The sequence below is a fragment of the Manis pentadactyla genome, chromosome 9, assembly GCF_030020395.1.
Source record: "Manis pentadactyla isolate mManPen7 chromosome 9, mManPen7.hap1, whole genome shotgun sequence".
In the NCBI taxonomy this organism is placed as follows: Eukaryota; Metazoa; Chordata; class Mammalia; order Pholidota; family Manidae; genus Manis; species Manis pentadactyla.
The window spans coordinates 119,497,221-119,518,322 of record NC_080027.1 but is presented as its reverse complement, the minus strand read 5'-3'; the positions used below and the strand labels follow the sequence as shown (position 1 = coordinate 119,518,322).

At 37.7% G+C, this 21,102-nt stretch overlaps 1 long non-coding RNA gene and 1 pseudogene across 1 annotated transcript in view; one reads left to right on the top strand and one right to left on the bottom strand.

The window, feature by feature from the left end:
* Nucleotides 1-6,202: 6,202 nt before the first annotated feature.
* LOC118925989 (cyclin-L1-like) lies at nucleotides 6,203-8,054 on the top strand (annotated as a pseudogene).
* Nucleotides 8,055-12,902: 4,848 nt separating this feature from the next.
* Nucleotides 12,903-21,102, bottom strand: part of LOC130684964 (uncharacterized) — a 180,330-nt gene continuing 172,130 nt past the window's right edge. Inside the window, exon 5 of the long non-coding RNA XR_008999405.1 lies at nucleotides 12,903-12,960. This is a non-coding gene — a long non-coding RNA (uncharacterized LOC130684964). The remainder of the gene's footprint in view (nucleotides 12,961-21,102) is intronic.

Genomic DNA, 21,102 nt, shown 5'->3' with positions numbered 1-21,102 from the left:
ACACAAAGTCACTGAATGGATTAAAAACAAGACCCAATTATATGTTGCCTACAAGAGACTAACTTAGGCTTTAAGGGTGTTAATATGCTGAAAATAAAGAGTTGGAAAAATAATATTCCATGAAAATGGATACCAATAGACAGCAGGATTAGCTGTACTTATAGCAGACTTCTGTACACTATACTATTTGACTTGAAGATGATAGACTTCAAGTCAAAAGCTGTAACAAGAGACAAAGAAGGGCATTGTGTAGTTGACCTTTGAACAACATGTGCTTGAAATGCATGGGTCCACTTTTACATAGACTTTTTTCAATAAATATATATTTTTGGATATATATAAAAATTTGAAAAAACATTCTTCTTTCAGCTTACTTTATTGTAAGTATACAGTATATAATAAATATAACACACAAAAATGTGTGCTGACTTTTTATGTTATCAATAAGGCTTTTCTAGTCAATAGTAGGATGTTAGTAGTTAAGTTTTTGGGAAATCAAAACTTATACATGGACTTTCAACTATGTAGGGGGTTAGCACCCTTTAGCTCCCACATTGTTCAAGGGTCAATTGTATAATGATAAAAGAGCTAATTCCTCAAGAGTATGTAACAATTGTAAATAGATAAGCACCCAATATTGGAGCATCTAACTGGACTATTATTAACAGATATAAAGGCAGTTGCAATGCAATAGTTATAGGGGAGTTCAATAATAGGGGAGTTCAATACCTCACCTTCAACAATGGATGGATCATCCAGATAGAAAATCAATAAAGAAATAATGGACTTGAACTACATTTTAGACCAAATGAACCTAATAGACATATGTAGAACACTTTGTCCAATAATAGCAGAACACACATTCTTGTCAAGTACACATGGAATGTTCTCCAGAAGAGATCATGTATAAGGTGACAAAGTAAGTCTTAACAAATGTAAGAGATGTAAATCATATCAAGAACCTTCTGATAGCAAGAATTTGAAATAAGAAATCATAAAAGGAGAAAAGCTGGAAAATTCACAAATATGTGAAAATTAAACATCACACTTCTGAACCACCAATGAGTCAAAGATGAAATCAAAATGGAAATACAAAAATATCCTGAGTAAACAAAAATATAAATACAACATACCGAAAGCTATGAGTTGTAGGCAAAACAGTTCTGAGAATTTATAATGATTAATGGCTACATTAAGAAAAAATTAATATCTGAAATCAGCATCCTAATCTGACACCTTAAGGAACTAGAAAAAGAAGAAAAATACTAGGTCCAAAATTAGTAGAAGGAAGGAAAGAATAAAATATTAGAGCAGAAATAAATAAAATAGAGATTAGGGAGACAATAGAAAAGACCAGTGAAATAAAGAGGTTTCCTTTTTTAACAATAAATAAAATTTTCAAACCTTAACCTAGGGAAAAAAAAAAAGATGATTCAAATTAATAATTATAAATGAAAAAGGAAGCTACAACTGGTAAAGGTAGAACTGGTAAAGAAACTATGGAACATTATATTCCAACAAATTAAATAACTTAGAATAAATAAACCCCTAGAAGCACACAACCAAAAAAGGCTAGATCATGAAGTAATTGAAAATCTGAACAGTTTCTGTAACAAGCAATTGAATCAGTAATCAAAATCTCTCAGCAAATAAAATTCCAGAACCAGATAGTTTCACTGGCAAATTTTACCCAGTCTTAAAGGAAAATTAATAGTAATGCTTCTCAAACTTTTCCAAAAAAAAAAAAGAAGAGGGAATAGTTCTAAACTCTTTTTATGAGGCCACCATTAATCTGATACTAAAGCCAGACAAGGCCATTACAGGAGAAGAAAAGCATAGGTCAGCACCTCTGATAAATAAAAATGCAGAGTCCTCTAAAACATAACCAGCAAACTGAATTCAAAATCATATTATAAGTATGATATACCATGATTACATGGAATTTATTTCTGCGATGCAAGGATGGTTCAACATCTACAAATGAATAAGTGAGATACAGCACAACAGAATAAAGGATAAAAGTGACATGATCATTTCAATAGATGAAGAAAAGGCATTTAGCAAAATTCAACATCCTTTCTTGATAAAAACTCTTAACAAATTAGGTTTAGAATAAAGGTACCTCAACACAATAAAGGCCATATGTGAAAAGTCTGCAACTAACATCCTCAATGGTGAAAATTAATAGTTTTTCTATAATATCAGGACCAAGACAAGGATGTCTATTTTTGGCACTTCTATTCAACATAATACTGAAAGTTCTAGTCACAGCAATTAGAAAAAAAATGAAAAAGAAATGAAAGGCATCCAAATTGGAAAGGTAAAGTATAATTGTCTCTGTTTTCAGATGACATGATCTTTTATATAGAAAACCCTGAAGACATCACAGAAATTGTTAGAATAAACAAATTCAGAGAAGTTTCAGGAAGAAGTTAACCTACAGAAAAAAGTTGCATTTCTATACATTAATAATGAACTACCTGTAAAAGAGACTAAGAAAGCAATCCCATTTACAGTAGCATCAAAAACAATAAAATATTTAGGAATAAATTAACCAAGGTTGTGAAAGATCTTTAGACTGAAAGTTTTAAGAATGAATGAAAGAAATGGAAGAAGACACAAATAAATGGATAGTCCATATTCTCATATTGGAAGAATTAATATTGTAAAAATGCTCATACTGTTCAAAAGTGATCTAGACATTCAATGCAATCCCTATCAAAATTCTAATAGCATTATTCACAGAAATAGAAAAACCTATCCTGAATTTCCTATGGAACCAAAAATAACCCCAATAGCCAGAGCAATCTTGAGAAAGAACAAAGCTGAAGGCATCATACATCTTGATTTTAACTATATTACAAAACTATAATAATCAAAGAAGTACGATACTGGCATTAAAAACAGACACAAACAGAATAGAGAATCCAGAAGTAAATCCACACATATACAGTCAACTAATTTTTGACAAGGGTTCCAAGAACACACAATGGGGAAAGGATCATCTCTTCAATAAATGATGCTGGGAAAATTCAATATCCATATGCAAATAAATGAAACTAGACCCCATCTTACACCACTTGCAAAAATAAACTCATAATGGATTAAAGACTTCCTTGTAGAACCTAAAACCATAACACTCCTAAGGGAATACAAGGAAAAATCTCCTTGACACTGGTCTCGGCAATGATTTCTTGGATAAGACACCAAACGCTCAGGCAACAAAAGGAAAAAAATGATTGGGACGTTATCAAACTAAATAGGTTTTGCACAGAAAAGGGGAACAATCAATAAATTGAAAAGGTGACCTACAGAATGTAGTTCTACATAATGCAAAAAGCAGTCTGACAGTTCCTCAAAATATTAAAAATTGAGCTACCATAGATCCACCAATTCCATTTTTTAATATATATTTGAAGGAAATGAAAACAGTATATCAGAGAGATATCTGCACTCTCATGTTCACTGAAGTACTATTAATAGCCAGGACATGGAAACAATCTAAATGTTCTTCAACAAATGAATATATATAGAAAATGTTATATATGTGTGTGTATACATAATTTTATATATATATATAATTCAGATGTTTTATGTGTATTATATATAATTTATGTTTTCTATATATAACTTCATATATATATATATATATATATATATATATATATATATATATATGATTCAGCCATAAAGAAAGAAAATTCTGCCATTTACAACAACGTGGATGAAACTGGAGAGCATTATGCTATGTGAAATAAGCCAGAGAAAGAAAAATCAATACCATATAGTATATCTTATATAGGAAACCTAAAAAAAAAAAAAAGAAAGCAGATTTCATGAAAGCAGAGAATAGAATAGAATAGTGGTTTCCAGGGGCTGGAGGTGGGAAGGGTAATGGGGAGATATAGGTCAAAGGGTACAAATATTTAGTTATAAGGAGAATAAATTCTGAGGCTCTAATGCACAGCATGATGACTGTATTTAATCATATAATATTATATCCTTGAAAATTGCTGAGAATAGATCTTAAGCATTCTCACCACACACACACACACAAAGAGTTAACTATGTGAGGTGATGGATGCACTAATTATCTTGTTCTTGGTAATCACTCTATAATGTATACATATATTAAATCATCACATTATACACTGTAAATATAAACAAATATATTTGCCAATTAGTTCTCAATAAAATTGGAAAAAAAAAAACCAATAGGGAGTATTCTGAGAACTACACGGAATTGGTGTTGTCTGACTGGGTAATTTGGCTGGGGGAATAAAAGGGCTGTGCTTGCCATGTGGGTCCTCTGGGGGGTCTTTGAATATGATAAATGTATGTAAGCTTTCCTGATTTGCATCCTATAGAAGAAAGAGCTATAGCTGATTCAGGAGCAAATGCAATTAAGTCCTGCTATGGTTCTCTTCTTCCTGAAATAGCTCCAATTTCTGTAGCAGAGGAATTCCAAGTCTTACCTGGAGACTGTGTATCACCCTCCTGGAGGCTGATAGGCTCCTGATGGCTCCTTGTCTTCCATGAGATGTAAAATGACAGCAAGAGCAGAATTCTAGACTGGAACCAAAACAGAAGGACATTTCCTTATAAATAAATAAATACATTTTTAATGTGGTTATAATGTGTCATGTTCTTTGCTGTTTGGGATACTACATCAAATAAGAATGAAAGCCACCATTAAAGCAGCTGAAAGATTAGTAGAGGACACAAATACACGAGAAAAACAACCAGACCTCAGGGTGAGAAGAAGAAAACATAAATAGTACAGGAGCAGAGAGGAGGGCTACAGCAGAACTCTGGCAGGGTTCTCCTTCATGGGTTCAAGTTCTGCCTGTTACTAATTTTTAGCTCTATGACTTGAGGCAAGAAATGTAATTTCTGAGGGCTTCATTGCCTCAATCAGCAAAATGAGAACATTGGATGATATCCAAGTAAGCTCTCAGTTTTAAAATTAAGTGATTAAAAATGCAATCATTTTATGATACCAATGACTTAATAATACTTGATTTATAAAATTCAGCACATACAAATGTAAGTTAAGCATCAATTTCTTCTCCCCAAACTCTGTCCCCTCTGCAGGTCAACTTCCTTTAGTACATTTGAGGAAAATGCTCTCAAAAGATGTTTTATAAATTGAGGGTTTGGGTTTTTAAAGTCTAAGTTACAGTGTCCTAGTCTAGTGCAGAGAAATGTAACATAATGCTCTTAAGCATAAGCTGTGCAGAACAACTCAACTTGCAACCATGGGAAAATGACTTAACCATTTTGTGCCTCAATTTCTTTATCTGTAAAATGGGTATAAGAATTGGACGCACTTTTTGGTATTGGTAAGAGCAATAAGTTAATTAATGCATGTAAAGTGTTTAGAATATGCAATGGGGTGTGTGGGGAGGACTTGATAATAGGGTGAATGTTGTAACCACAATGTTGCTCATGTGAAACCTTCATAAGATTGTTTATCAATACCTTAATTTAAAAATAAAATAGAATGGACTAATGAAGAACCATTTGTTTAAAAAAAAAGAGTTCTACTGGAAACAAATATACCTATAGCTGTCTGTACAGATATATATCTAAAGAGAGAGATATATGCAGATAGATTTGTAGATCTCTAGAGAGAAGAAAAGAGAGGCAGTAGGTTTCTCTTCTAAAATGACTACTGTAAGATAAATTCTAACCGAAATAAGCAGGCGACAAGAGGCAACAAAGGGCCAGGCAGTTTATTTGAGTGCAATCCGGGCAAGGTTCACCAGTCTGAAACACAGGCTGGAGAAGTCGCCCCTAACCAGATAGGCGGGGAGTTTTTATAAGCACAGGGAGGGTCGGGGGAAGTGGGCCGCGCCAGGGGTATGTGGGGAATTTTTTATTGGCTCAGGGCCGGGTGATGGACAGCCAGAGGTCTCCTCCTTCAGGATGGAGGTCACGGGACTGGAATCCAGGAAGAACTGTCCGTTCCTTCCTTATATGGCACTGTCCTCGCTTTCCTCCCTCCAGTGCCCCCTGCCCACTGCTCTTCATGCCCTCAGGGAACCCCTTCCCTGAGTGTGGACTGTACCTAGTCTTCTTTCTAAAAAATTGTGTATAGAGAATTGATGAGGGTCACGGGACTATCCGTCGCGCGGAGGACGCCGGTTAGTCTCGCTCCGGGTTCCGGCTGCGTTGGGCGTGCGTGCGACTCTCTCAGACCATGGCGTCCGGGCCTCACCCGACCACCCCCCTTGCTGCCTCTGACTCATCGGCTGCCCCGAGCGCGGGCAGGTCCAGCTCCCGGACGACGACCACGACGAGGACTGCAACGGGAGGGATCCTGATCGGCGACCGCCTCTACTCGGAAGTTTCGCTCACCATCGACCACTCGCTGATTCCGGAGGAGCGGCTGTCCCCCACCCCGTCCGTGCAGGATGGGCTCGACTTGCCCAGCGAGACGGACTTGCGCATCCTGGGCTGCGAGCTCATCCAGGCCGCCGGCATTCTCCTCCGGCTGCCGCAGGTGGTGATGGCAACGGGGCAGGTGTTGTTTCACCGTTTTTTCTACTCCAAGTCTTTCGTCAAACACAGATTCGAGATTGTTGCCATGGCTTGTATTAAACTTGCATCAAAAATTGAAGAAGCACCAAGCAGAATAAGAGATGTGATTAATGTATTTCACCACCTTCGCCAGTTAAGAGGAAAAAGGACTCCAAGGCCCCTGATTCTTTATCAGAACTACATTAACACCAACAATCAAGTTTTCAAGGCAGAGAGAAGGGTGCTAAAGGAGTTGGGATTTTGTGTTCATGTCAGGCATCCCCATAAGATCATATATATGTATTTACAAGTCTTAGAATGTGAACGTAATCAAACCCTGGTTCAAACTGCCTGGAATTATATGAATGACAGTCTTCGAACCAATGTGTTTGTTCGATTTCAACCAGAGACTATAGCATGTGCTTGCATCTATCTTGCAGCTAGAGCACTTCAGATTGCATTGCCAACTCGTCCCCACTGGTTTCTTCTTTTTGGTACTACAGAAGAGGAGATCCAGGAAATCTGCATGGAAACACTTAGGCTATATACCAGAAAAAAGCCAAACTATGAATTGTTGGAAAAAGAAATAGAGAAAAGAAAAGTAGCCTTACGAGAAGCCAAATTAAAAGCAAAGGGGTTGAATCCTGATGGAACTCCAGCCCTTTCTACCCTTGGTGGATTTTCTCCAGCTTCTAAACCATCATCACCAAGAGAAGTAAAAGCTGAAGAGAAGTCACTAATCTCTGTTAACATGAAGACAGTCAAAAAAGAACCTGAGGATAGACAACAGGCTTCCAAAAGCCCTATAATGGTGTAAGAAAAGACAGCAAGAGAAGTAGAAACAGCAGAAGTGCAAGTTGATCAAGGTCAAGAACACGATCACGTTCTAGATCACATACTCTGAGAAGACATTATAATAATAGGCAGAGTCGATCTGGAACATACAGCTCGAGATCAAGAAGCAGGTCCCACAGTCACAGTGAAAGCCCAAGAAGACATCATAATCATGGTTCTCCTCACCTTAAGGCCAAACATACCACAGATGATTTAAAAAGCTCAAATAGACATGGTCATAAAAGGAAAAAATCTCGTTCTCGATCTCAGAGCAAGTCTCGAGATCACTCAGATGTTGCCAAGAAATACAGGCATGAAAAGGGACATCATAGGGACACGCATGAAAGATCTCGCTCCTTTGAGAGGTCCCATAAGGCAAGCACCACGGCAGCAGTTGCTCAGGACATGGCAGGCACAGGCGCTGACCTTCTTCCTTTAAGCGTGCATCAGCTCTTGTTCTGCCTGACTGCAGTGTGGTGCATGGACTCATCATCAAAACATTAAAAGCAAACTGAATAGGATTTAATTTCTTAAAACCCCCCAGGTCTCTGGAACACTGGGGACATTTCTTTTTGGAAAGAACTATGTTCACTTTTTTTTTTTTTGCACATTAAAATGCCCTAGCAGTATCTAATTGAAAACCATGGTCAGGTTCAATTGTGCTTATTATAGTTGTGTATTGTTTATTGCTATAAGGACTAGAGTGTGAATTCTATAAAAATGTATCTTTTTTTAATTATTATTTTATTTTATTTATTTTGTTACCAATCTGCAATTGCATGAAGAACATTATGTTTACTAGGGTCCCCCCTTCACCTAGTCCAACCCACAAACCCCATTACAGTCACTGTCCACCAGCATAGTAAGATGTTGTAGAATCACTACTTGTCTTCTCTGTGTTGAACAGCCCTCCCCACGAAATTGTATCTTATTTTTATACAGGTCAAATTGCAGACACTGTTCTATTTAAGTGGTTATTTGTTTAAATGATGGTGAATACTTTCTTAACACTGGTTTGTCTGCATGTGTAAAGATTTTTACAAGAAAATAAAATACAAATCTTGTTTTATAAAAAAAAAAAAAGAATTGGTGAGATGCCACTTTCCAGATTACTTTAATTTCTTAAAAAAATCTGTGACTTCCTCTCTTATTTTGTACTCTCTCTGTGGCTCTTCCCAAGTGTTCAGTCTGACTGAAGCTGGCTGCATGCTGTCAGCCATCCTATGGAAAGGAAGGCAAGAAATGGAGGGAGGCCTCCAGACAACAGCCATCAAAGAACTGAGACCCCCAGAGCAGCAATCAATGAGAAACTGAACCTCACCAGTAACCGTGTGTGTGAGCTTGGAAGCAGTTCCCTCCCCAGTCAAGCCCACAGATGAGACTTTTGCTCAGCTCACACCTTGATTGCAAATATACAAGAGACCTTGAGCTAAGCTGTGCCCAGATTCCTGACCCACAAGAACTGTGAAATAGTAAGTGCTTATTCTAAGATACTAAATTTGGGGGTCATTTGTTACATAACAGTAGATAATTAATACATAACCTGTAAATTGTATAGCCTAATATGTATATATTTAAATAAGATACTACAGGTCAGTTTGGAAACCTGGGCTTCTGTCATAATATTGCTCCTGTGGGAAAGTATGCATATATGCCCTGAATTCTACAAAATTTTGCTTACAAATTATTGAAATATTATAATACAATGCATTTGTAAGTTGAGAACTTTCTATAAAGGATGCTATTTTAAAAAATTTAACTGATATTTTCATTAATCTTCATAGGATCTAAGTTGAAGGATTATGTGTGATTTGATGTCCTTTTTATATTTTTTATTCTGCATTTTCCAAATTTTTCTCAATAAATATGTCCTTTTTTTTCCCTGGTAAATTGATACCAGTTATTCAATGACCAACCCAAATATTTCAGGCTTCACATGAGGATCTCCCTCTTCTTGGGCAGGATTTACACAGGGTTTTCTCCATCCTCTTTTTGGTAGCCCCACTCTCCAGTACTGATCACACTTTATCCTTTTTTTTAACCTGTCTTCCCTGCTGGACTGTGTGTTTATTCATTATCTTCATGTGCTCTGGGTCTAGCAGAGTGTTCTCACACAGAGCAGGTACCCAAAAATAGCTGATGAAAAAAATGAATAAATTAACAAACTTGTGAAAGAAGCTTAGGCCCTGGGAGACACTAATATTTTAAATTGGTTATTAAATGGCTACTGGTGTGATGGACACTGGGTTAAAAGAAACAGCATGATTTCTTAAAAAGAAAATCTGATTAAGTCACCCTTGCTTAAACCATTTCACTCATTCCCACGGCCCACAGGAAAGGGATGGAAATCTTTATGGCCTGGCCTCGGCCTGTACCCGGCCTGGACCTCACCTGGTCCAAATTCTCCCCACTCTTTCTGCCTGCCCTCTGCCCACACTGGCCATCTTCCACTTATTTGCTTTGTTCCCTCCCTTCATTTTGCACATGTTATTCTTTATTCCAGAAATGGCATTTTCCCCATATTCTGTAATTTTATTTTGCAATACTCACCACAATTGTAATTTTGCCCTTATTTGTGTTTTCATTTGTTAGTCTGTCTGTCATCAGACAGTGACTTCATGAGGAAGACAGTTCCCTGTTTTGATCACTAGCACTCATGAGTGAAGGGATGTCTTTCAATCACAGGAGCATGCTTCTTAAATATACTCTGAAAGCCTCAGTTCTCCATTAGAGGAGTTAATGTGTAAGTAAGCTAGCAGGAAGGGTATTTAAGGACTAAAGGGTTTGGTCTGAAGATAAACTTCAGTAAGCCCATTTAAGGTCACCAGGAAGGAATAAAGCCAATAAAGCCCTAACAGCTTACTTATCACGGCTCACCATCATCCCAAGGCTCTTGCTTCTCTAATTTAGAGGAACACAAATGAAGATGTGTTGTAGATGAACCTACCCTTGAGGCCTTTGTAAAATAATTATGCATTATATTGGCTCAAATATACTGAGTACTGAGCACAGGTCTAAGTGGACTCCACACATCATCTCAGTTCTCACCACAACCTTTTGAGTCACTAACTGTTACCTGAATTTTCCAGATGAGATGGAGGCCCACAGAGGAATTCCTGGCCAGAAATTCAGACTCAACCAGTCCAGTTTAGTGTCCATACTCTTCAGAACTGCAAATCACTGGCTGTCTTCTGTTGGAAGTAAAGGAGTTTGAAGGCTCAGCAAAAGTTCCTCCAAGAACTAGAGCCACGCCATATCTAAGATTAAGAACGATTTCTCCTCTGAACCCCTGCTCCCTACTGAACTCACTCCTCTCTCCGGTATCCACATACTGCCAGATGTATGATTTATTTTCACTGTCATGTTAAAGAACATTTATCCTGAATTCTGGGGCCAAATTATGTATATTAGAATTCCAGCTCTACCACTTACAAGCTAAGTGAACTTCGGAAAGTTTCATGAAGAATCTGAGCCTCGGTTATCTGTATGGAAAATGGGATCAATATCCATCTAGTGTTTGGAGGAATATTCAATTAAATAATGCATATGAAGGCTTTAGTACAGCACCTGTCCTAAAATAGGCACTGAATTAGCTGCAGCTGTTACTATTAGACAGAGATTTTAAAAGCATTCAATGGCATTCTTTTCATCCTAGAAACCCACTTCTCAGGTTTATAACAACATTTTGTCAATATCACATTGCTAGGTGCATTTCTCTTTCACGAACATAAGAACCGTCATGAAGAAATAAATGTGTGCCTATTAATAGAAATAACTTTGATTTTAAGTTGTTGGGTTCGCAAGCCCTTTTTTCAACTAGATCACTGAGAACTGAAGGAGGTGAGAATATGCTACTCCAAAATATGCCATTCTGGCATAAGGACTATTTTTAGATGAAAGCAATTGAGAAAAAGCAGACAAAGGACAAACTCTCTACCAGAAAGGACAGGATGATGCTTAATCACTAGAGAGAATTCTAGACTCTTATCAGCCCAGAGGAAGCACCAGAGACTATATAACAATCCTTCCTAAAATAACCCTCATCTTCCATAGTTCCCCATTTCCCTTTCCACAGTTTGTCACTGCCAAAAGCCTAAAAACCCTTTTTCCTTTGCCTTGTCATGTCTACTCTAATGGATTGCTCTTTTTAAGATGCTATAGAAGCCCCCAGTTCTAACCACCCCTTTGAGTTACTCATCCCTGGGCTTCTCCCATATGTACGTATGTCCACTGCAGGTAGTAATAAACTTCTGTTTGTTTTCTCTTGCTTGTCTGTCTTTTGTCAGTCTAATCTGTGGGGCACCAGTCAAAGAACCTAGAAGGACAGAGGAAAAAGTTTTTCCTCCCCTACAGAACAAATCACAATCCTGGTCTTGCTACAATTTTTATTTTTATTTTTGGAAGTACTTTTGTGGTTTAGAAGTACAGTGATTGTCCTGATCATCAGTGTTGAGTGCTGCAATCCAGATGCCCAAGTTCCTGTTTCTCTACCACTGCCAGCTGGAGAGGTTGCTTGGACCAGTCCCTCTCCGTCCATCATTGCCATTTTCTGACGCATGAACCCTTCCTGGAGCTAGGAAACACCATCAAAGAAAGGTTGTGGAACTCATTACTGTGTGTAAAGTACCTTGCAATCCCTGACTGAATGAAACTATAGAAATGCAAAGAATTCTGTGCGATTTTATCTGCAGAGTGAGTTCAGGTCAGAGCATCGGGCAGGATTTAAGCCGTATCTCTTGCTGCCTTTACTATTGTGGATTAAAGTCAGTCCATTTTAATGTTCCTAAAATGTAATTTTTTCTGAGGCTAGAGAGACATGCGATGCTGAGGAGGATTTAATTCATTGTGTTATCACAGGGATGGTGGTGTTGGCTCAATTTGGGATGTTAGGAGAAAGCCATAGGATGCTAAACTCTCCCATTGTTGCAATTCTCACAATACAAAATAATTAAGGGGAAGCTGGAGGGCACCTAAGCGAAATGTTAGGACGCTGGACGGTTTGAGTGGAGTCAGAGGGTTGAACTTAGCAGAATGGCTCCCTGCATTGGGGCGTTTCAGGCCAGAATAGATGAGGAAGAACAGAGAGACACAAGCAGCCACAGGATTGCAGAGTGTGCTTAACTGCTGGAGGGCAATTCTGAACAAACCACAAAGTATTAAGACAAAAAAAAATACACCCTGGGATTAATTGTCATTCTGCTGGCCTGTGAGATAACTGATACCAAATATAATTGAATTACTTTGTAATTATTTCTTTTGGAGTATTTCACCTGAGCTAGGCTTTGGAGATGGGTTTTTTTTTCGCCCTTTCTCTTGCTTTGCACTGCAAATGGTTTTGCATTACGGATATTTTTCTGCTTTACTGTATTATCTTGTGCAAACTATTCTGGTTTGTTTTTCCCCTCTTCCTTGCCCATGGGGTTGTTTACTTATTGGAATTAAAGTCAGAAGTGAGTGTCTTTTGCCAGCAGGACAGAATTTCTAATAAATATGTAAATAACACCTCTCTTAGCTGTGGCTGCAGGCGCTGCTCTCACGCCACCTACCTGGGCCACAGTCTGGGGCTCAAGGCAGGCTTGGAAAGGATGAGAGATTTTCATCAATCTGCAAATCAGAAAGAAAGAAAATTAAATCCAACCTGAGAGGGCAAAGGAACAAAGGTGAGGTGGTTCGAAAAGGCCTCTGCCTTTGTGGCTGTGGAGGTGGCTCATTTCTTCGGCCTGTAGTTGAAAGTGTCTGAAGGTTGACACAACCTGTCATAAGAAAGGGACTTAGAACATTCAAGGGTGGCTCAGGCTGGAGAGAAATGAATGTTTCCTCTGCAAGCAGGCCGTGATCATTTCAGTAATAACAATGGTAGTGCCATCATCCATCACCAGCTACACCAGTCTCGTGCCCCAATTCTAGGCCGGTCATAATTAACACCTGGTGTCTACATTGCACCTTGAAAGCAAAACTATTTTGAGAACATCTGGTACATTTATCCTTCTGCAGAGAAGGAAATAAAATCAGACTTCTGCAGAGGTCAAGGATACACCACTGAGCTCTGGAACCAGGATTCAAGGGACTAAATTTTACTTTGCCACTTACTAGCTCTGTGCCTCAGTGTTCTCATGTGTAAAATGGGTATTCACCCTTTCAACAAATGTTAATTGAGTTCCTACTATATGCCAGGCAAGTTCTAGGATATAGAGACATGGAAAGGAACAAAACAAAATCCCTACTGTCAGGAATGTCTGTTCTAGTTAACAGTAGTGGTACCCACTTCAGTGAGTTGCTATGAACATTAAACGAATTAATAAATCCCTGGTATATAGTAAGTTCTCAGTAAAGGTGAACTAAATTTAAGTTTATAATTTAAAATCACATAAAAAGGCAGACTACTGATTGGCAGTTTCCTTAGCCCAGCTCTAGGCACTAGCAGTATTCAGTCTCCAAACTGGGGAAAGACTTGAAGTTCAAAAAGACTTGGATAAGCTTGGATGTCAGCAGCCTCCAAGAGAGAGTGGTGGTTGGGATCTCTTGTAACCAACTAAGTGATGAGCTGGGAAGGTGTATAATACCTATAATGCAGAGATGTACTATGGAGAGCCACTTGGTTTTCTGGCATTCTCCCCTTTTCCTCTGGAGGACCTAAAAGCCTTAGGAGTCCAGAACATCTGCTCTTGGTGAGCATGTCCTGGCTACAGTTGCACCTTACTTACTCTCAGGCCCAAACTGGGTCCTCTTGAAGGAGATGAGGCCTCAGTTAAATGGCACAGTCAGATTTTCTGTTAGTCTGCTTCTTTACAAAATAAAGCAGAATCAGGGGAGGGATGCCTTTTCTCTAGTGCTCTTGATCTTTTGCCAGTTTAATGGGTTTTGCAAATTGAGTTTCCGGCAAGAAAATCCAGGGGTTGAGTGGAGCAGTGCGCCCAAGCTTTGTCAGAGTAGCATGCTTTGGTGAGTCTCCATGATAAAGGGAAGAATTAATTCGAGCTATAAATTATGGATTATTAATCACTGTGCATGGTAAAGAAAAGATATGCTGCTAGGTTTGGGTTTCTTGAGGCCCACAGGTGTATTTGCATACTTTCACACAAACTCCTCTGGGGGTTCTGGTCTTCCCCCAGTTCCCCTCTCTCCAGGTTTCTGACCTGAGTGACACCCTAGAGGCATTATTGGCTGATCCACTAGAAAACCAAGAGTGCGTTAGCTTCAGAAACCTCAAGGAGTAAATATTCTTAGAAACTGCTGGAATCACCAAGCAGAATGGCTGTTACCTTTTGGATTGAGGCAAGAGCTAAAGAGAGAAATGCGATTTTGTTAAATATTTAAACATTGACTTCCACATGTCATCAAGCCATGGAGACAAACCCCCATCCCCACCACTACCACTTACCATCCCCCAAAAGTAAAATAATTTGTTTTCATATTGGTCAAGAAGACAAATTTCAAAGTGAAATTTCTAATATCATAGAATGTTAAGCAGCTATTGAAATGATATTTACATAGAGTTTTTAATGATATGGAAAAAATCTTATAACCTTAAGCACAAAAATGGAATAGAAAATTACATTAATATACAGAATGATCTTAATGAAGTTTTAAAAGTATAGGGGGGAAGTTTGAAAGAAATAAGCCAAAATTTCAGTATGGTAAAATTAAAGATGATTTTTCCTGTTCTGTAAAAAATTGATGCATTTTCCAAATGTTTTACATGTGAGCATATATTACATTTAAAAGCAACATGAGAGCATGAAAATTAAAAAAATAAAAAAACAAAACAACTCCAAATAAGCAATAATAATCAAGTTGACCAAAGGCCACTCTCCCAGTCCCCAAATGTTGGCCTTTGTAATTGTTCAGGGAAGAGGCCATGAGCAGTTTTGGGGACGATATTGTCCTATCAGTGCATTTTCTTTGTTGTTCCTTCCTTTGGAGAGTTCTGGCTGTCTGGGGATACATGCTTCTACTTTAGAGTTGGTGGTTAGTGGGTGCTTTTGAAAAGACCATCCTGACAGCAATGTGCAGAGTATACCAGGAGGATGCCAGGGTCATGGGATTATAAGGCCATACAGGCAAGACGTATGATACTTTGGACAAGTATAGAGACAATGAAGATGAAAGAGAAATGGATACATTTGAGAGATATTCAAGAACTTAAATCAATATGCCTTAATAAGAGATTTCAAATGGGGAAGTGAGTAAGAGAGAGTTTATTGTTAACAGTGACACCTCTTTTTCTGACTATGTATTGGATAGATAGTCATTCACCAAAAGAAGAAACATTAGAATATGACCAAGTTGTTTATTGGGAGGAGAAGAGGGGAGTATATTAACTATCTATTATTACAATTCAGATTGTCCCAAACTTAGTGGCTTAAAAATAATAAACATTTATTATCCTGAAATATTTATTCCTGAGAATCAAGAATTTGGAAGTGGCTGTGTGGTATTGCAATCAAGATGTTGGTCAGAACTGCATTCATCTGAGAGCTTGACTGGGGCTGGAGAATCTAATGCCAAACTTTCTCATGTGTCTGCTGGCTCTAGAACTCACTTCCTCACCCCACGGGCTTCTCTATGTGGGTCACTGCAGCTGGCTTCCCCAGTGTAAGTGATTGAAAAAAGAGAGAGGAAGCAGCCAAAGTGATTTTTTTATAACCTAGTCTCTGAAGTCACATACTGTCATTTTTGTTTTTATTCTATTCATTGTGAGTCACTAAGTCCAAACCCACATTCAAGGTAGAATTAAGCCCCACTTTTGAAGGGTGTGTCAAATAATTTGTGGACATATTTTAAACCACCCTAGGAGGAGGGTGCTAGATCATGAGCTTAGTTTTTGACATACTAAGTTTGAAGGGCTATTAAGAAATTGAAATCTCAAGTATATATAGATTATATAGATAGGAAGCTGAAGTAAGAAACTTGGGCTAGAAATATAAAATTTTAAGTCTTCTAGATTTACATGGTAATAGAATCTTTGCAAAGTATGAGATTACTTAAGAAAGACATGTAGAGATAAGGAAAAAAGAATCAAAGTTTAGGAATTTTAACATAAAATCTGCATAAAGGGGGATGAATTAGCAAAAGACATGGGGAAGAAAAGACCAGAAGGGAGAAGGAACACCAGGAGAGTGTTAGGTCAGGGAAGTCCAGCAAATGGGACTGTAAAAGAGCAAGAAGAGTAACCGATAATTTGGTGGATATGTGATTGGAGACCAGACTGGAGCAGGCTGAATTTTTAAAGGTAAGCATTGATTACACTTTTTTAACTTTTTGTTTTGAACTAAATTAAGACATGTAAAATTTGCAAAATAATATAGTGAGTCCCCACACACTCCTAACACAGCTTCCCCTAACGTTAACTACTTAGATAACTATAGCACAATTATTAACCCCAGAAAGCGAACCCTGGTATAATAGTATTAAGTAAGCTATACCTTAATACAATCTTTACCAGTGGCATTGGCAAGAATTCCATGGAAATGATTCTATGTTCTTCTCAAAGTCCCCCATTTGTTTATATACCTTGTAACTGGTGATGTTAACCTTGATCACCTAGTTAAGGGGGTGTCTGCTAGATTTTTCCTTTATAAAGTTACTTTTTTTCCCCTTTGTAATTAATAAACATCTGTAGGAGAGACTTTGAGACTATGCAAATATCTTGTTCTTAGTCCAACTTTCTCCCACGGTTTTTAGCATCCATCAATGGATCTTGTTTGCAACAATTATTACCTTGGTCTTCACGTAACGGTGCTTTTCTATTGTCCTATTTCCTTCTACATTTATTCATTATTTTTTTTCTATAAGGGAGAGCTGTCCTTTTTCCCCATTTATTCAAATATTTATATTGATATGACTTATGGATATTGACTTTATTCTATTCTTTAAAATCCAATACTGTCATTATTATTTTGTGCTCAAGTATTTCCAACTTTGATCATTAGGGGATCTTTCTAGGTGTTTTATTCATCCTTTCAGAAAGTCCCTGTCTTTTTCTTGACATCTTACCTTGTAGTATGACAAGTTACTCCAAGCTAATCTTGTTTTTATGTTTGTTTATTTTGTTGCCCTGCCCCAGATCTGATATCAGCCATTTCTGAGAGAACGGTGTTTAGGAAACAAGATCTGGACAGTAAGTATGCTAATTGTGATTGAAGTATTATTGTTCCTAGACACTCTCAGCAGACAGAGCTAAAAAATGTATGTATGTATACTAACCCGCATACACACCTATACGTCTCTATCTGTATGTGTGTATGTGTGTGTGTGTGTGTGCATGTGTATGTGGGTCAGTATCTGTGTGCATATATACATATATATGTATATGTAAAGAAACGTAAGTTCCTTTTTGTGTGTATATATATTTGTTTACATATGTAGTGTTTGTGTATGTATGTATATATGTATATTTTTGACAACTCTGGTTCCAGTTCATCTCCATAGTTTATTTTAGCCTTACCCCTTTCTTTATTAGTGATTTCGAGAAACCTGCCTTTCATTTATGCACTATATTTACTTATTTCGTTGATGCTGGTGTTCACATGAAGTCAGTGAAGAGTTGTGAAGCCATACCCCTGTGAGAAACAAACTAAGGGATGAAACGCAGCATGTGTATACAGTTCTTTTTGCCTGTAGTCATAATAAACAGTCAAGATATTGTTTACCAGTTATTTTCTTCTCTACCCCCTTCATTGTGGTTAAATTATTTATTTGCAATAGAGTTTATAGAGTTGAGTTGTCACTTTTTATATTCCATTTTGGGTCTCTCAACCACATTCTGGTCAGTTTTTTTATGCTGTTGGAATTTGAAGGGTATGTAAAACACTAGTATGATTTGAAGAGTCAGAACTTATACTCAGAGAGATAACCTCTTTCCTCACTCCTACTAACCCAACCCCAAATCTTTTTTTTTTAATTTCCTATCTTTTTCACCCATTTCCCATGGCCTCTGCCTACAGTGAGTGACCAATTTCCTTAATTTCTGATGTATGCTTTCTTTATTTCTTTTATACAAATGAGTAGGTGCATTTGCATTTTCTTGTAGCATCTTCTTTCATACAGAAAGGTAGCATACTCTATCTACTCCTTAGCACTTTAGTGTGTCACTTACCAGCATGTCCTAAAAATAAATTATTCCACATAACCTCATAGAGATCTTCCTCATTCTTGTGTGTGTGTGTGTGTGTGTGTGTGTGTGTGTTTCTGTAGTTCTTATTATGTGAATGCAATATTGTTTACACAACCACTTTTCTATGAATAGACATTTAGGTCATTTTCAATAATTTGTAACTGCAAACAATGCTACAATGAATGGCCTTGTTTATTAGTATTTTGCTATTATTGAAGGTAAATTCCTAGCTGTGGGACTGTGCACCAAAAGACAAGGGCATATGTAGTTTTGTCAGATATTGACAAGTTTTCCTCCAAAGGTAAATGAGAATGCCTGTTTTCCTGCAGCTTCATTAGCAGAATATGTTGTCATATTTTTTAATTTTTGCCAGTCTGTCAGGTAAGAAATAACATCTCAGAGTTGTTTTAATGTGCATATCACTTATTATGAATAGGCTTCAACATGTTTTCATTATCTGAGAATGCTTGTTTTTTGTCAATTGTCTTTTTGTATCTTTTCTACATGTCTCTATCAATTTTTTGTTCCTTTTCTATTCCAATAAAATTTTTTTTTTCTTTACTTATTGGGGATATTAGCTCTTTGTCTGTGTTATATGTTGGGAATATTTTTCCCCAAACTATTTGTTTATGGTGTTTTCTTATGATGTAAACACTAAAAATTTTTTTTGTGTAGTCAGATTTACTGATCTTTCCTTTTGTTACCTCTGGAATTTTAGTTAGTCATCACATATTTATTGATTTAAATCATGCCTCTTTCCCCAATCCAAGCTAAATTTTAATCCTATATACTCTTTAACCACCCAAGGAAGAAAGAGTTGATATTTAGTTCTTAGTGTCCTCCCACCTGTCCCACCTTCTCTAGAAATAAACTGCAATTATCCCGGCCTTTAAACAGAAGGATTATCAGTTTGCTAACTTTTAACATTTGTCATTTGCTAACTAAACTTGGATTTCAGCTCAGATAGATTTCTTGGCTCTGTTCAATATGTGATTTCATCTGTGACTCAGAGACATTCTGTCTCCTGGAAAAACAAAGCAGCTCACTGCCACCTATCTACCCAAGAGTTGGCAAAACAAATGCTTAACACAGATCATGGCCAATAGAGTCCATATATGTATATGTGCACTTGCTTTTCAAAAGACGTAGTGTCAGCAACAATCAATGAATACCAGCATGGATGATTTCTGCTTAAAAAAAAAACTGTGCAGGTGCTGTGGGTGCTATAAGAGAATTATGAGCCATAATGCCTATCCTTATGGAACTCACAGCGAACTTATGTGAAAGAAGCAGATTACAACATAACATTGTCTATAAACAAGAGCCTGCCTCTAGGTTGCAGAGCACTGACTCTAAGCATAGTGGACATTGATTAAAATAAGGGAGAAATCAGTGTGGGCTGAAGTCATGTGGTGAATCGTGAGCTGAGCCTTGAGGTATTGGTAGGATTTGGATGGATATTGAAAAAGGAGAGCAGGCAGCACAGTGATCGTTTACTCATTTCTCTAAATTATATTGAGATGAGTACCTACTATGTGTAAAATAGTAAATATGAACTGTATTTAAATTGCAAAAATGTTACAACTCTTGACTTCCTTCTTAGAGAGTAAAAACACATACACACCGTAACATTTCCTCATTATTTGAATATTTTCAAAATACTTTTGGCTGAAAAATTTTGGATGACATATACGCATGAATCTCCTCTAAAATGTTAGAGATGGTCTGATCCGGTGTATTTGCAAAACCTATGGAGAATAATTCCTTTCGATTTTTTACTCTTCCTAAGACTCTTTCAGATTTGTCTGCATCCCCTTCTCTTTTTCTTTTCCCTTAACAATATCATTGAATAATGAGCATTGTAATCCCCATTTCACTGGTGAAGGAACTGGTATCTAGGAAGTCAAAACATTCTTTAGCAGAAGAGAAGAGAAGGCCCACAGCCAGAGTTATGAATTCCTAGCTCATGTTAGTTCACCTTTTCTTGGCTGGAGGAGTTGATTGTGGAACTGAGATGAGTCTACACAACAATTCCCAAGCACTAGGCTCGGTGTCTATAGACCTACTGGCTTGGCTATTAACTATGTCCATAATGTGAACAAATTCCTGTCTTTCCGTTTCTAGAGCTCACCTTCATCTGAAAAAATGAGAAGTTTGGACTGGACATTGTCTAATGCTCCTAGAGTACTAACAGTTTCTGTTTCTAAGCGCCCAGCCAGCTCATGCTGTGTTCTGTTCTATTTGGCCCACAGAATGTTCAGTGGGGTCCAATGACGGGAAGGCACGTGCGTTAGTTGATGTCTAAAACCACCCTCCGCCTCCACATCTATGACAGGGAGTGCCCATGGGAATGCTCTATTCACATCAGTCCAGGGCTCTTTGATGCAGTAACTGGAAGCCTGTGAGCAGCAGGAGGTGTAGGAGAAAAGAATTTCAGGAAAGAATATGCCTCTGATGTCGATATCCTAAGTTAGAGGATTTTGTACTCAAGTAGCAAGAAATGTTAAAAAGGAATCACTGGGGAAAGTGAAGTCTCCTAGTCCCCGCTCTGAGCGGCACTGTAAAAAATGAAGTGGAAAAAGCCAAATGTACAGATCATCTAGGGGAGCTGAAATCCAGCAGTAGGATAT